At 37.7% G+C, this 16062-nt stretch overlaps 1 long non-coding RNA gene across 1 annotated transcript in view; it reads left to right on the top strand.

The window, feature by feature from the left end:
* LOC131119525 (uncharacterized) overlaps window positions 1-15456 on the top strand; it is a 60821-nt gene extending 45365 nt beyond the window's left edge. The window contains exon 3 of the long non-coding RNA XR_013625428.1: window positions 15387-15456. This is a non-coding gene — a long non-coding RNA (uncharacterized LOC131119525). The remainder of the gene's footprint in view (window positions 1-15386) is intronic.
* Window positions 15457-16062: the final 606 nt, after the last annotated feature.

Below are 16062 nucleotides of genomic sequence, written 5' to 3'. Positions count from 1 at the left end.
AAATTGAATTAAATTAAAACTGAAATTGTATTAGGAAAGCAGGAAGTGAACAAATGTGACAGTTACTGATTGTAATTTTTTTAAATTCAAATTCAAAAACTGAAATTATATTGGGAAAGCAGGAAGTGAACAAATGTAACAGTCACTGTTTGTAAAAATTAAAATTAATAAAATCAAATAAAATCAAAAAATCAAATAAAAAAATAATAATAAAATAAAATTAGAAAAAATTTAATTATATTAGGAAAGCAGGAAGTGAACAAATGTGACAGTTACTGATTGTAAATTTTTTTATTCAAATTCAAAAACTGAAATTATATTGGGAAAGCAGGAAGTGAACAAATGTAACATTCACTGTTTGTAAAAATTAAAATTAATAAAATCAAATAAAATCAAAAAATCAAATAAAAAATAATAATAAAATAAAATTAGAAAAAAAATAATTATATTAGGAAAGCAGGAAGTGAACAAATGTGACAGTTACTGATTGTAATTTTTTTATTCAAATTCAAAAACTGAAATTATATTGGGAAAGCAGGAAGTGAACAAATGTAACAGTCACTGTTTGTAAAAATTAAAATTAATAAAATCAAAAAATCAAATAAAAAATAATAATAATAAAATAAAATTAGAAAAAATTTAATTATATTAGGAAAGCAGGAAGTGAACAAATGTGACAGTTACTGATTGTAATTTTTTTAAAATTCAAATTCAAAAACTGAAATTATATTGGGAAAGCAGGAAGTGAACAAATGTAGCAGTCACTGTTTGTAAAAATTAAAATTAAAATGAATAAAATCAAATAAAAAAAAAATAATAATAATAAAATAAAATTAGAAAAAAATTAATTATATTAGGAAAGCAGGAAGTGAACAAATGTAACAGTTACTGAAGTACCAGATGGAGGGGTAGGATTTAATAAGCTTTGCTTCTTCCTACTCCTTTTGGACATGTAGAACTGGGAACTGATTATGTGATGCATTCAATTGTAATCTGATCAACTATTTTTGTAACATCAAAACGTTTTTTATTGGAAAAAAAAAAAGACTTGGAAGTCTTGAAATAAAAAATCATTCCTCTTGGAATAATCCACAAGAAGGTGAAGTTTGACTTTTTTCACCAAAAACGTGAACAAACTTCAACTTTTAACCTTCTTACTGTGCTATTAATAAAAACGTATATGATATCCAATTATGGTTAAAGTGCGGTGGCGTTTTCTAATTACACGCTTAGCGTACATGTATGTTTTTTTAACATAAAATGAGAAGGCGCTTTTTTTTAATGAATATGTGGCACATGTCTAGACCCGGGACCACATCTTAGGAATATTTGATCTTTTTTTTTTTTTCCCAAATGGGACAAAGATTTTGGCTGTACCTGGATGTGCTCGGGATGGCGAAAGTGAGGACGAACGCTATCAAGGACGTTTCTTTGGCGTGTGAGGAAGCCTGCTTTGCTTTCCAGGCGTCTTCTGCCAGACGTCACGTAGTAAAAAACAAACTTGCGGGGGGAATGACGTGGGGCAGCAAGCGCAACTCTTGGAGATAAAAGGAAGATGTTTACGTCGGAGCGGCTTGCGTCGGTCTGCAAATCAGGAAGTATTGATTGAAAGATTCCCCTGATGCTTCATGCATTATCAATCAAACACTTTTTCCATTGCAGATCTAGTTATATTTCTATCTAGATTAATTATACTTCAAATACAACTCATGAGTTACGGAGGTCATACAAAATTTTGTTAGACATGACAATGTTTTTTTAATGAAAATTAAAAAACTGAAAATATATTAGGAAAGCAGGAAGTGAACAAATGTAACAGTTACTGATTGTAAAAATTAAAATTAAAATTAAAAAACTGAAATTATATTAGGAAAGCAGGAAGTGAACAAATGTAACAGTTACTGATTGTAAAATTAAAATTAAAATTAAAATTAAAATTAAAATTAAAATTAAAATTAAAATTAAAATTAAAATTAAAATTAAAATTAAAATTAAAATTAAAATTAAAATTAAAATTAGTAAAGCAAGAAGTGAACAAATGCAACAGTTACTGATTTAAAAAATTTAAAATTAAAATTAAAAAACTGAAATTATATTAGGAAAGCAAACACTTTTCCATTGCAGATCTAGTTATATTTCTATCTAGATTAATTATACTTCAAATACAACTCATGAGTTAATTCATACAAAATTTTGTTAGACATGACAATGTTTTTTTTAATTAAAATTAAAAAATTGAAATTATATTAGGAAAGCAGGAAGTGAACAAATGTAACAGTTACTGATTGTAAAAATTAAAATTAAAATTAAAAAACTGAAATTATATTAGGAAAGCAGGAAGTGAACAAATGTAACAGTTACTGATTGTTAAAATTAAAATTAAAATTATAAAAAAAATATATAAAAATTATAAAACTAAAATGATATTAGGAAAGCAAACACTTTTCCATTGCAGATCTAGTTATATTTCTATCTAGATTCATTATACTTCAAATACAACTCATGAGTTAATTCATACAAAATTTTGTTTTTTTTTTAATTTTTAATTTTTTTTTAATTATTTTTTTTTTAGCTAGAGCTTCTCGGTATAAGTGTGAGAAGTTATGGACACCATTGAGTTTCTAAAGCAAGTCTTTGAAGGTGTTTTGTTTTTTTTTTCTCCAATGTTTGGTTGGATTTCAGCACTCATACTGCTGGAGTCCGAGGTTAGATTCTCTACTGACGGAAATGGCGTCGCGCATGTGGGGCTTAAGCAGGTGTCAAAAGCTCAAATCCCGGCTTAGAACCCGGCAAGTGTTGGCTTTGAAAGAAGCGACCCCCAGGCCCCCAACCCCACCCCGTTCACGCCACGCGTCCGCAAAAAGAGCGATGCTGCCGCACAGCTGGAAGTGTTGGAACGGTGCTGTGTTGACAGGTGTGTGTGTGTGTGTGCGTGTGTGTGTGTGTTTTTTTCTGCACGCGCTCGCTTTATACTCCACATAAACAGAAACACCTGAAGTGCAGCTTTCATGTAAATGTGAAATATCTGCAGCGGCTGACGGACGGCAACACTGCAACATTGACCTCAAACGTCACTAGCATGTTTTATTTATGTATCGCCCGCCCGTCCGCGCTCCGGCTACAGCTTTTGATGTTTATATGTTAGCGTTGGATAATATGGAAAAATATATACAGTACAGTAATCCCTCGTTTATAGCAGTTAATTGGATCCAGACCCGACTGTTGTAGTTACTTAGAAATGTAATATTTTCATAGTTTACAACATTCTAAATAAAGCCTTGAATGTTTTTTTAAATGTTTTTATGTTGTTTAAATGTATTTAAAATTATATATAAAATTTATAACCCAAGGCTGTTTTTTTTTATTGGCTCGCGACGCATTCTGAAAGTATAATTTAACAAGAAAGCAACAAAATGTTTTTAAAAAATCAGTAGTAATTTTACAATAACCATAAAGAAAAGAAAGAAAAAAAGTTGGAATCTAACGAGATTAAAATTAAAATTAAAATTAAAAAATGAAATTATATTAGGAAAGCAGGAAGTGAACAAATGTAACAGTTACTGATTGTAAAAATTAAAATTAATATATATATATATATAAAATTTATAACCCAAGGCTGTTTTTTTTTATTGGCTCGCGACGCATTCTGAAAATATAATTTAACAAGAAAGCAACAAAATGTTTTTAAAAAATCTGTAGTAATTTTACAATAACCAAAAAGAAAAGAAAGAAAAAAAGTTGGAATCTAACTAAAAAATAATAATAATAATGTTATAATATAAATAATAAAAATAATAAATAATAAAAATAATGTTATAATATTGTTATAATATTATGAGGGAAAATAACATAATTTTAGATATATAAAGTTGTAAGTTTATTATGTTTATTAAACAAACAAAACAGATACAAATGTTGGAAAGTTAGGTGGGGAAAAAAGTTTTGAGAATAAATTCAAATGGGGAAAATCATATTTGAATGTTACGAGAATAAATTCAAATTATGAGAAAAATATTAAATATATATATTTATTCATATTTCAAATATTAAAAATTAAGAAATGTTGAAAAATATTTACAGAAGAATATTTACAAAAAGAAAGTAGAAATTGAAACAGAAGAAAAAAACTGAAATTTAACATGAATAAACTTGTAATATCAATAAATATCACAAGCATAATGGAGTTGAAATATAAAAGAAAAAATAATATTCATAGCCAAAGTGTGTAACAAACACAACAGTTAAAGCTGTATTTTTTTGGAAAATTGGGTTCAAGAAAATTTACCAAAAGAAATATAAATGAAAAAAAAACAACTGGAATTTTATAAAAATAAAGTCAAAATATTGAGAGGGGAAAAAAAAGTTGTGTTCTAAAGAGAAAAAATATATACATTTTCCAAGAATAAACCTGTAATATTATGTCATTTTAGTAACATGGAGTTGAAATAATAAAAAAAAATTATAATGTTATGATAAGCAATACAGAATTCTATTTGTCACAATGTGGCCTTCGCTGGGAAAAACATTGGGACACCCCTGGCATCAACCCGAGGCAGGAACGGGGGCATCAAAGACATTTAAGTAAACACATTCATGTCCCGCTTCAGCGTCATCCGTCTGGCCCGTTTGGGTCTTCAGACCGCCATTAGCGACTAGCCGGAGCGGCGAGGTCACGTCTGTCAAAGCTGAAGCTGTGATTAATGGGCCGGCCCTTCCAGCCTTCCTTCTGGTCGCGGCCCACGCGGCGCTCGCCGCAAATACTCAGCTTGAGCTACTGAGGCCTGACCTGACCCGAGGGTTCAGAGGTCAACAACAGGAAGAAATATGGCCTCCGAGCCGCCACAGAAATATAAGACAGCATAAACGGTTGTGTGTTTGACACGGTAATGATGACAACGCTGTAAAAAGATCTTTCTTTTTACGCCAAGGAAGTCTGGTCTTAAAACCAGATTGTTCCTTCATGCATAAAAATTGCACGTTGTTTTGTTATGCTCATTGTTATTTTTTTTAGGTGAACCAGATGATACTCGCTTGTTTACTCAAACGACAAGCTGAGATTAATCAGACACAATCAGACCCGCTTCTAATTCCAAACAGGCACTGCAACGTAGTACACAACGTAGTAATACACAATGCCTCTTGTACCGGACTTCAATGGAAACAATGGCAAGATATTTTAATAAATAATTTCATAAATATTAGCTGATAAAACGTTTTTTTTGTACTTCTTACACAGTAATTGTTTTGTTGGTCATGAATAGAAAACGTGAATAATTCTCATTTTAATTATGATAATAATTCTGGTAGTGAAGTTTTCAAGCTGAAGTTAGCTGAAGTACCTCGGTTAGCATACACCTCGGTTAGCATACACCTCGGGTAGCATACACCTCGGTTAGCATACACCTCGGTTAGCATACACCTCGGTCAGCATACACCTCGGTCAGCATACACCTCGGGTAGCATACACATTGTTTAGCATACACCTCCGTTAGCATACACCTCCGTTAGCATACACCTCCGTTAGCATACACCTCGGTCAGCATACACCTCGGGTAGCATACACATTGTTTAGCATACACCTCGGTTAGCATACACCTCGGGTAGCATACAACTCGGTTAGCATACACCTCGGTTAGCATACACCTCGGTTAGCATACACCTCGGGTAGCATACACCTCGGGTAGCATACACCTCGGGTAGCATACACCTCGGGTAGCATACAACTCGGTTAGCATACAACTCGGTTAGCATACACCTCGGGTAGCATACACCTCGGGTAGCATACACCTCGGTTAGCATACACCTCGGTTAGCATACACCTCGGGTAGCATACACCTCGGGTAGCATACACCTCGGTTAGCATACACCTCGGTTAGCATACACCTCGGTTAGCATACACCTCGGTTAGCATACGCCTCGGGTAGCATACACCTCGGTTAGCATACACCTCGGTTAGCATACACCTCGGTTAGCATACACCTCGGGTAGCATACACCTCGGGTAGCATACACCTCGGTTAGCATACAACTCGGGTAGCATACAACTCGGTTAGCATACAACTCGGTTAGCATACACCTCGGTTAGCATACACCTCGGTTAGCATACACCTCGGGTAGCATACACCTCGGGTAGCATACAACTCGGTTAGCATACACCTCGGTTAGCATACAACTCGGGTAGCATACACCTCGGTTAGCATACACCTCGGTTAGCATACACCTCGGGTAGCATACACCTCGGGTAGCAGACAACTCGGTTAGCATACACCTCGGTTAGCATACAACTCGGTTAGCATACACCTCGGGTAGCATACAACTCGGGTAGCAGACAACTCGGGTAGCAGACACCTCGGTTAGCATACACCTCGGGTAGCATACACCTCGGTTAGCATACACCTCGGTTAGCATACACCTCGGTTAGCATACACCTCGGTTAGCATACCGAGATTAACATTTATTAATCATCATCAAAACTCCTCATGTAAACATGGCTACTGTCGAGTGTCCGTGGTGTAAAGACTGGGAGAGCAATGTAATGTTGGTCCGTGTGGCAACACCGAGCTCCTTCCTCCTATAGACTTATTGATGTTTTCCAATGCAAAAAAAACGTGCCGTGGATCAAAAAAGGTTGAAAAACACTGGACTAGTAAGGGCATTACGGTAATCAAGGTAAGAGGAGTCCAAAGCATTCATGCGGATTTCTGTTGAATGCTTTGTGAGGGAATGACAGAGTCGCAAGATGTTCCGAAGATGCGTGAGATATTATTATGTCTGATTTGGAAAGACAGTGGGCCGTCAAGGATGATTCCAAGGCTCTTGACGTGAGAAAAGGAAGGAACTGAACAACCGTTGATTGTAATGTTGAGGGAACGAACCTTGGAGCCTCCGTGAAGGACTTCACGTGTTCATCAGTGATCTCCAGGAAAACCTGCATCCCTTGGTATTCCTGGCAGACATTCCAGAATATATTTGTCATTTCCAAGTAGTGACTTCACTTCACAGAAGACCCGAATCTTAATTCTGTTTCTGAATCTCTTTGATGCTTGATGGTCAAATGTTGAAGTCAACATTCGATTCTTGTTACAAAGTCGGGAACCCGACATCGGTCACGTATTTTCCCTTCATGTTTTGCTTGTCTTTGGGTTTGATGAACAGCATGGATGATGTCAGGGACATCCGGGTAGTTTTTTGGAAAAAACAGCTGGAAACGACGAGCTTTTTGCAGCTCGACAGCTGTTTGATACCGTTAGCAGAGTCTCAGCTGCGAGACCCCCGCCGAGAAACTGGGCTATAAAACTCCTGTAATCTCATGACCTCAACCCTCTTTTAATCAGGCTTTGCTTTTCCTTCCTTACTTCCTTCCTTCGGAGAACGAGGAGAAAAACATGCAAGCAATTTGGAGGAATGCAGCAAACCACATAATATCGGTGGCATGACATTGATATGCACGAGTGCTGCCGGCCTCAGGGCCCGACAGTTTATTGAGGGACAAATGAATTCCATCACATTGTGAAGCAGACCATCCCCTACCTTTCACTAACGAGGCAGAGCAGCATGCAGCATATCATGCACTGTCTTTTGTAATTGTGTATTGCCTGTAGTAAACCAATGGTGCTGGTAATGTGCATGAGTGCTGCCAGCACTGGGACAACTTTGGTTGATTTAGGAGTCAGATGAATTGCAGCATGAACTGTGTTATTATGAATTAGAAACTGGGCTGTCGTCAAGCAAGAAGGTGGTTGGGTGCACGAGTGCTGCCAGCATGAACTGTGACATTATGAACTAGAAACTGGGCTGTCGTCAAGCAAAATGGTGGTTGGGTGCACGAGTGCTGCCAGCATGAACTGTGACATTATGAACTAGAAACTGGGCTGTCGTCAAGCAAGATGGTGGTTGGGTGCACGAGTGCTGCCAGCATGAACTGTGACATTATGAACTAGAAACTGGGCTGTCGTCAAGCAAGATGGTGGTTGGGTGCACGAGTGCTGCCAGCATGAACTGTGACATTATGAACTAGAAACTGGGCTGTCGTCAAGCAAGATGGTGGTTGGGTGCACGAGTGCTGCCAGCATGAACTGTGACATTATGAACTAGAAACTGGGCTGTCGTCAAGCAAGATGGTGGTTGGGTGCACGAGTGCTGCCAGCATGAACTGTGACATTATGAACTAGAAACTGGGCTGTCGTCAAGCAAGATGGTGGTTGTGTGCACGAGTGCTGCCAACACTGAAAGAACTGCAGTTCATGGAAGGGAAAGATGAATTCCAAGATGAACTGTGACACTATGAAGCAGAAAATTGGCTGCAGTCAAACATGGTAGGGGTAGGGTACACGAGTGCTGCCAGCACTGGGACAACTATGGTTGATTTAGGAGTCAGATGAATTCCAGCATGAACTGTGACATTATGAACGAGAAATTGGGCTGTTGTCCAGCAAGATGGTGGTTGGGTGCACGAGTGCTGCCAACACTGAAAGAACTGCGGTTCATGGAGGGAGAACATGGATTCCAACATGAACTGTGACACTATGAAGCAGGAAATTGTCTGCGGTCGAACATGATGAGGGGGTAGGGTACACGAGTGCTGGCAACACTGGGAAAAATGCGGTTCATTGAGGGGAAAGATGAATTCCAGCATGTACCGTGACATTATGAACTAGAAACTGGGCTGACGTCAAGCAAGATGGTGGTTGGGTGCACGAGTGCTGCCAACACTGAAAGAACTGTGGTTCATTGAATGGAAAATTTTGGATTTTTGGTGTTTTGTCCAAAAATTGTGAATGAGCACTCTTGCTTGCGTTCAAATAACACAAAGATTAGAAATTATCGACATGTTTTCATGACAAATGAGCCATTAATATGTGTGCTGATACATAACAATAATAGTGCATGTATTTTTCAATAACGTTGCGTAATAATACAAAATAGTCACGAACTGAGACGGCCAATCGGCTTTGCTTCATTGACTTCAAAGATGAAGTTTTAGTATAAAGCCTTAAAACTTGAAATTCTTTCAAAAGTCAAGTGAAAAAAATATAATTTTCTTTCGGGGCAAAGGTTGTCTTGATGCAATAAATGGAGAGTTTTACCTTTGGACTCTTCATGATTCCATCAGGCAGCTTGCAGGACACCCCTGGAAAACGCAGCACAGACGTCAAACTTTAATCTTGGAAAAAGAGCCATCATCTCCTGAAGCTTCTTTATTTTTTTTCTCCTACCAGGTGAGCATTAAGAAAAGTAGTTTGGGCCGCCCCCCGCCCCCCCCCTTCATCCATCCATCCATCAGTGCGGTCTCCCAGCATCTGCAGCTCGCAGATATCGAAGTCACACGCTTCATAGAAAAATCACTTTCAAGACGTCCAAGCCTGATTTGGATTTACACCTGGCAATTTGAAGATGAAGAATTAGCTTCTTTAAAGTTCACAGTCCCAACGATGGAATTGATTTTTTTTTTTCACCTAAATCACGTCTGACTGTCAAATTATGCAAATCCTCCCCAGGGATTGGGATGTGCACTTTTAAAAAAGAAAAATGCTTAGATTGCGAGCAGAGCGACGACATTCCTATATCTATTTCAGGGACCTTGCTGAGTGCGATGCATCGTGTCGAGAAGTACACAAGTGTGTGTGGGAAGCTCCAAAACCGCCTTCCCTTACTTACTTGACTTACTTGACCTGATCTTGACCTTATACTCCAGTGCGACTTATGCATGTTTTTTTTTCTACCTAATTATGCATTTTTGGCCTTGTGCGACTTATACTCCAGTGCGACTTATGTATGTTTTTTTCTACCTTATTATGCATTTTTGGCCTTGTGCGACTTATACTCCAGTGCGACTTATGTATGTTTTTCTGTACAAAATTATGCATTTTTGGCCTTGTGTGACTTATCCTCCAGTGTGACTTATGTATGTTTTTTTTCGACCTAATTATGCATTTTTGGCCTTGTGCGACTTATACATGTTTTTTTTTTCTACCTAATTATGAATTGTTGGCCTTGTGCGACTTATGTATGTTTTTTTTTCTACTTAATTATGCATTTTTGGCCTTGTGCGACTTATACTCCAGTGCGACTTATGTATGTTTTTTTGTACAAAATTATGCATTTTTGGCCTTGTGTGACTTATCCTCCAGTGCGACTTATGTATGTTTTTTTTCAACCTAATTATGCATTTTTGGCCTTGTGTGACTTATCCTCCAGTGCGACTTATGTATGTTTTTTTTCAACCTAATTATGCATTTTTGGCCTTGTGTGACTTATACTCCAGTGCGACTTATGTATGTTTTTTTCTGCAAAATTATGCATTTTTGGCCTTGTGTGACTTATACTCCAGTGCGACTTATGTATGTTTTTTTTTTTGACCTAATTATGCATTTTTGGCCTTGTGCGACTTATACTCCAGTGCGACTTATGCATGGTTTTTTTTCTACCTAATTATGCATTTTTGGCCTTGTGCGACTTATGTATGTTTTTTTTTTCTACTTAATTATGCATTTTTGGCCTTGTGCGACTTATACTCCAGTGCGACTTATGTATGTTTTTCTGTACAAAATTATGCATTTTTGGCCTTGTGTGACTTATAATCCAGTGCGACTTACGTATGTTTTTTTTCTACAAAATTATGCATTTTTGGCCTTGTGTGACTCATACTCCAGTGCGACTTATGTATGTTTTTTTCTACAAATTTATGCATTTTTGGCCTTGGGTGACTTATACTTCAGTGCGACTTACATATGTTTTTTTTTCTACCTAATTATGCATTTTTGGCCCAGTGCGACTTATGTATGTTTTTTTCTACAAATTTATGCATTTTTGGCCTTGTGTGAATTATACTCCAGTGCGACTTACGTATGTTTTATTTCTACCTAATTATGCATTTTTGGCCTTGTGCGACTTATATTCCGGAGCGACTTATAGTCCAGAAAATCCAGTATTATGTTTAATATAAACTCTACCAAAAAGTCCTTTACAATAAATAACCATGCAATAAACCGTGCAATAAACGCCTGGCTTGAAATATATAACTTGATTTTACACTTTTGCTGTTTTTGTGTACTTTTGTACTCTGCTTTTGCTGCCGTAAACCTGGAATTTCCTTTAGTGGAACTAATAAACGCATATCTTACATTAATGACATCGCATCAATTATTCCACTTTGACATAAATTGTTGGAATTGCATATTTTGCAATTAAAGAAAGGGAGTAAAAGATCAAACCTTTATAGAAAAAGATATAGCCGAGGTTGATCTGGAGATTTAAGCATCAGAAGTAAAATAAACAAATTTACATATGACTTACTTACATCGATGGTTTCTTAGAGCTTTCGTGCGCCAGAATCCATATGCATTTTGCGGTTAAAGAAGAAAGCGCCTGTGTTGTGTGTTCCGCTTAGTTTTGTGTGTGCAGATGTACAGTATGTGTTTGGGAATGCGGTGGGAATGTGTCATAACGCAACAGCACCAGCGTGATGGATGAGCAGGATGCGGCGACCAATCAATGAGCTCCTCTTGATCACGCTAACAGAAGACAGAATACGATATGAAAAGTATAAGCTGAAAAATGTAACTACTATGACAGTCTCTCCGTGGGAGCCAAAAGAGACACGGGAGTTTTTTTTTTTCTTTCTTCCTCGCGTCGGCCACATCACAGCAAAGCAGCAAATGGCGCGTGAGTGCCAGCTCTGGCGGCGGCGTCTCTTCCGTTCTTTTTTTTTTTTTTTTTTTGGAGTACCGAACATCTGCGTCGCCCCCCGACGACCCTCCGCAGAACACGAGGCCTCGGTGAGGTCGTGGCCGAACGGAGGCACGGCGCGTTTGAACTCTCGACTCATCTTCTGCACTGTGATGCTCCGCATGGAAAAAGTTTGCTTCTGTAGTCACAGCTTGTTACGCACACGTTTTTTGCAGACGTTCTGGCAAAAGGCAGCATCCATATTGCTTTAATCCCAAATGTTCCTCTGCAGCAGTGGAAAGATCAAATCTGAAATGTGGGGGGGGGGGGGGCTTTACTTTCTTTTTGGAACCAATGAGGAATTAATTTAGAAAGTGATTTAAATGCATTTTTAAGGCTCGTTCCATAGACAATTTTCACAAAATGAATAAAAAAAATAAGGTAAATTATAAAATAAATAAATTTTAAAAAATAAGGTAAAAATATAAAGGAAATAAAAATTTTAAAATTCTCTGGACAATAAGAGAAATAAATAATAAGGGGAATTTTCCTGGTGTGGGTGGTTGGAAAGACGCCACTGCCAATGTACTGCATCATGTCCTTGCAGATTGCTGTGGATGGAGTGTAGACGTTCTGGCAAAAGGCAGCATCCATATTGCTTTAATCCGAAATGTTCCTCTGCAGCAGTGGAAAGATCAAATCTGAAATGTGGGGGGGGGACCCATACCTTTTTTTTGGAACCGAGGAATTAAGTTAGAAAGTGATTTAAATGCATTTCTAACGCACGTTCAATAGACAATATTTTAAAAAATAAGGTAAATTATAAAATAAATACATTTTAAAATATAAGGTAAAAATATAAAGGAATTAAAAATTAAAAAAATTTCTGGACAATTGGAGAAATAAAAAAAGGGAAATTTTCCTGGTGTGGGTGGTTGGAAAGACGCCACTGCCAATGTACTGCATCATGTCCTTGCAGATTGCTGTGGATGGAGTGTGGTGGATATTGTCATACTGTCACCACACCATTGTCATCTGCAGCGCCAGAGATGCCTTTTTAACGAGTTAAATATGGAACATTTACGAGAAACTGCTTAAATAAGAAGCTGATGCAATAAAACAAAGCAAAATCCATGGAAAAAAAAAAACAGAAGGATGGACGATTATGCCTCTTTAACGTTCCATCCATCACTTTTATATGTCGTTTATTCTCATTCGGGTCGGGGGGGGGGGTGCTGGAGGCAGTCCAGGGTGTACACCCCTGCCTCTCGCCCGAAAACAGCAACCCTCGTGAGGCTAAGCGGTAGAAAAATGAATGAATGAATGAATGAGTGAGTTCTCCTATTTTGTGTGGAAGTGGTAACTTTTTGGCTTCTTATTTTGTCTTTCCCCACCCTCGGCCATCTCTGTGTGGAGTTTGCATGTTCTCCTCGTGCATGCGTGGGTTTTCACCGGGTACTCCGGCTTCCTCCCACATTCCAAAAAACATGCTAGGTTAATTAGCGACTCCAAATTGATGACCTGTGACCTGTGATTGGCTGGCCACCAGTACACCAGCAAAAAGATTATTTGGCAAAATGTTGCGTTTTTTTTGGATGGAGTTGCATGTATTTCCTTTTCGTAACAACATCCGGACCACTAAGAAGATCCGAGGGTACCACGGAACCTGTCGGGATTTGATCCTGATGAATTATTCTTCCAAGTTTACGACGGTTCCTGCAGACCAAATCCAAATGAAGGAATTTCCACTCCGATCTTTCCCTCGCTCTGTGATAGTGGGGGCCGCTCCCTGAGTGGAAAGTTCACCTCATGCAAAGATAAGACTAAGGTTGAAGGGGGGCCGGTTTTGGGGGGCTCAGCACAGCTGGAAGACATTACCAGGACTACCAGGCGTCCTCGTTGGAAAACCAAGTACAAGAACCAGGAAAAATAACATTCAGGTGTTATTAGTTATCAAAGACAACCCCCTCCTTCGTTGGACTCCTAGTTCGATCCCCTCATGACTAACTCATTGAAATTGTTATATTTTATATGTTATGTTTTATATAATTGTACTTGTGTTGTTTAGCAGATTGTTTTTCATGCCATTGAGTAACATATAGCTCCCAAACAACATAGCTAGTCAGTTAGCAATTCACAGCTTACCATAGCCATTTTATAGTTAGCTAACAGGCTATATTAAATCAATTAGTCTCATTTTTTCCAAGTAGGCAACAGATAAATCTTCAAGTTGATCCTACCGAAGCACCGTAATTGACAAACGTCTTCATTTCTTCTGGTTTTATTTTCCCAAACAACCTAGCTAGTCAGTTAGCAATTCACAGCTTACCATAGCAATTCTATAGTTAGCTAGCAGGCTATATTAAATCAATTAGTCTCATTAATCTTGAGTAGGCAACAGATAAATCTTAAAGTTGATCCTACTGAAACACGTCGTTTTATTTTCCCAAACAACATAGCTAGTCAGTTAGCAATTTACAGCTTACCGTAGCAATTCTATAGTTAGCTAGCAGGCTAACAGGCTATATTAAATCAATTAGTCTCATTAATTTTGAGTAGGCAACAGATAAATCTTAAAGTTGATCCTACCGAAGCACCGTAACTGACAAACGTCTTCATTTCTTCTGGTTTTATTTTCCCAAACAACCTAGCTAGTCAGTTAGCAATTTACAGCTTACCGTAGCAATTCTATAGTTAGCTAGCAGGCTATATTAAATCAATTAGTCTCATTAATCTTGAGTAGGCAACAGATAAATCTTACAAATCTGACAAACGTCTTCATTTCTTCTCGTTTTATTTTCCCAAACAACATAGCAAAGTTAGCAAAGTCAGTTAGCAATTCTATAGTTAGCTAGTAGGCTATATTTAATCAATTAGTCTCATTTTTCCCGAGTAGGCAACAGATAAATCTTCAAGTTGATCCTACTGAAGCACCATAACTCATGAACTAATCTGATAAACGTCTTAATTTCTTCTTGTTTTATTTTCCCAAAACAACATAGCTAGTCAGTTAGCAATTCACAGCTTACCGTAGCAATTCTATAGTTAGCTAGCAGGCTATATTAAATCAATTAGTCTCATTTTTTCTGAGTAGGCAACAGATAAATCTTAAAGTTGATCCTACCGAAGCACCGTAGTTCAAGAACTAATTTGACAAACGTCTTAGTTTCTTCTGGTTTTATTTTCCCAAAACAACATAGCTAGTCAGTTAGCAATTCACAGCTTACCATAGCAATTTTATAGTTAGCTAGCAGGCTATATTATATCAATTAGTCTCATAAATCTTCAAGTTCATCCTACTGAAGCACCATAGCTCAAGAACTAATCTGACAAACGTCTTAATTTGTCCTCGTTTTATTTTCCCCAAACAACATAGCTAGTCAGTTAGTAATTTACAGCTTGCTAGAGTTAGCGAGCAGGCTAGCAGGCTATATTAAATCAATTAGTTTCATTAATCTTGAGTAGGCAACAGATAAATCTTACAAAAACTTCATTTCTTCTTGTTTTATTTTCCCAAACAACATAGCTAGTCAGTTAGCAAAGTCAGTTAGCAATTTACAGCTTACCATAGCAATTCTATAGTTAGCTAGCAGGCTATATTAAATTAATTAGTCTCATTTTTCCTGAGTAGGCAACAAATAAATCTTCAAGTTGTTCCTGTTGAAGCACCATGAACTAATCTGACAAACGTCTTCATTTCTTCTCGTTTTATTTTCTCAGGGTGAAAACTGTGACCAAAGACTAACAGCGTCGGCCATTTTTCATCTGTTTGCCTTGAAGTGAACTTGTCCTTGTTGTTGGCGCTGTAGTAGTTATTTCTCCAGATGTACCCACAAGACACCGGCAGAGGAAGCACACCAGCCCGACTTTGAAACGGCGAGGAAACCTGCGTGGGCGCAACAATTTATTTAGCGTCTTGTTTGCCGATGGTGTCGGCAGCTTCATTTACTCACAAGAGACGTCTTAAATGTGGCATGGGAGGGGAAAGATTGCTGTGGTTTCATGTGGCGAGACGTTCAAGTGCGGCGCGGAACTTTTGACGAGTCGTGTTGACTGCCACTTCCTGTTAGCGTGGTGTTATTTTCTTGTATTAAAATGCCCTTAATAAGATACCATTAATTTATACTCATAAGTAAACAAGGTTTTGGACCAATACAGCGAAGAATTAGTAGTCCGCTTAAAGGAGAATGATCAGTGGTGCTCATTTCACACAGCACACGTCACCGTTGATAAAGTGCCACAATGTGACTTTTACACAATACACTCGTTTGTCTGATTTCTCCATCTGGACGCGTCCACAAACCTGACAACAGTAAACTTTTATGGCAGAAAGGGGACACACGTTCTGGACGGGCCATGATGTTTCCTTGGGTGGGCTGGTGGTCTCCATCATCAT

This window comes from Doryrhamphus excisus, linkage group LG23, assembly GCF_037039965.1.
Source record: "Doryrhamphus excisus strain RoL-2023G ecotype Guam linkage group LG23, RoL_Dexc_Guam_v1.1, whole genome shotgun sequence".
In the NCBI taxonomy this organism is placed as follows: Eukaryota; Metazoa; Chordata; class Actinopteri; order Syngnathiformes; family Syngnathidae; genus Doryrhamphus; species Doryrhamphus excisus.
The sequence above is the reverse complement of the archived record's forward strand: the minus strand, read 5'-3'. Positions and strand labels throughout refer to the sequence as shown.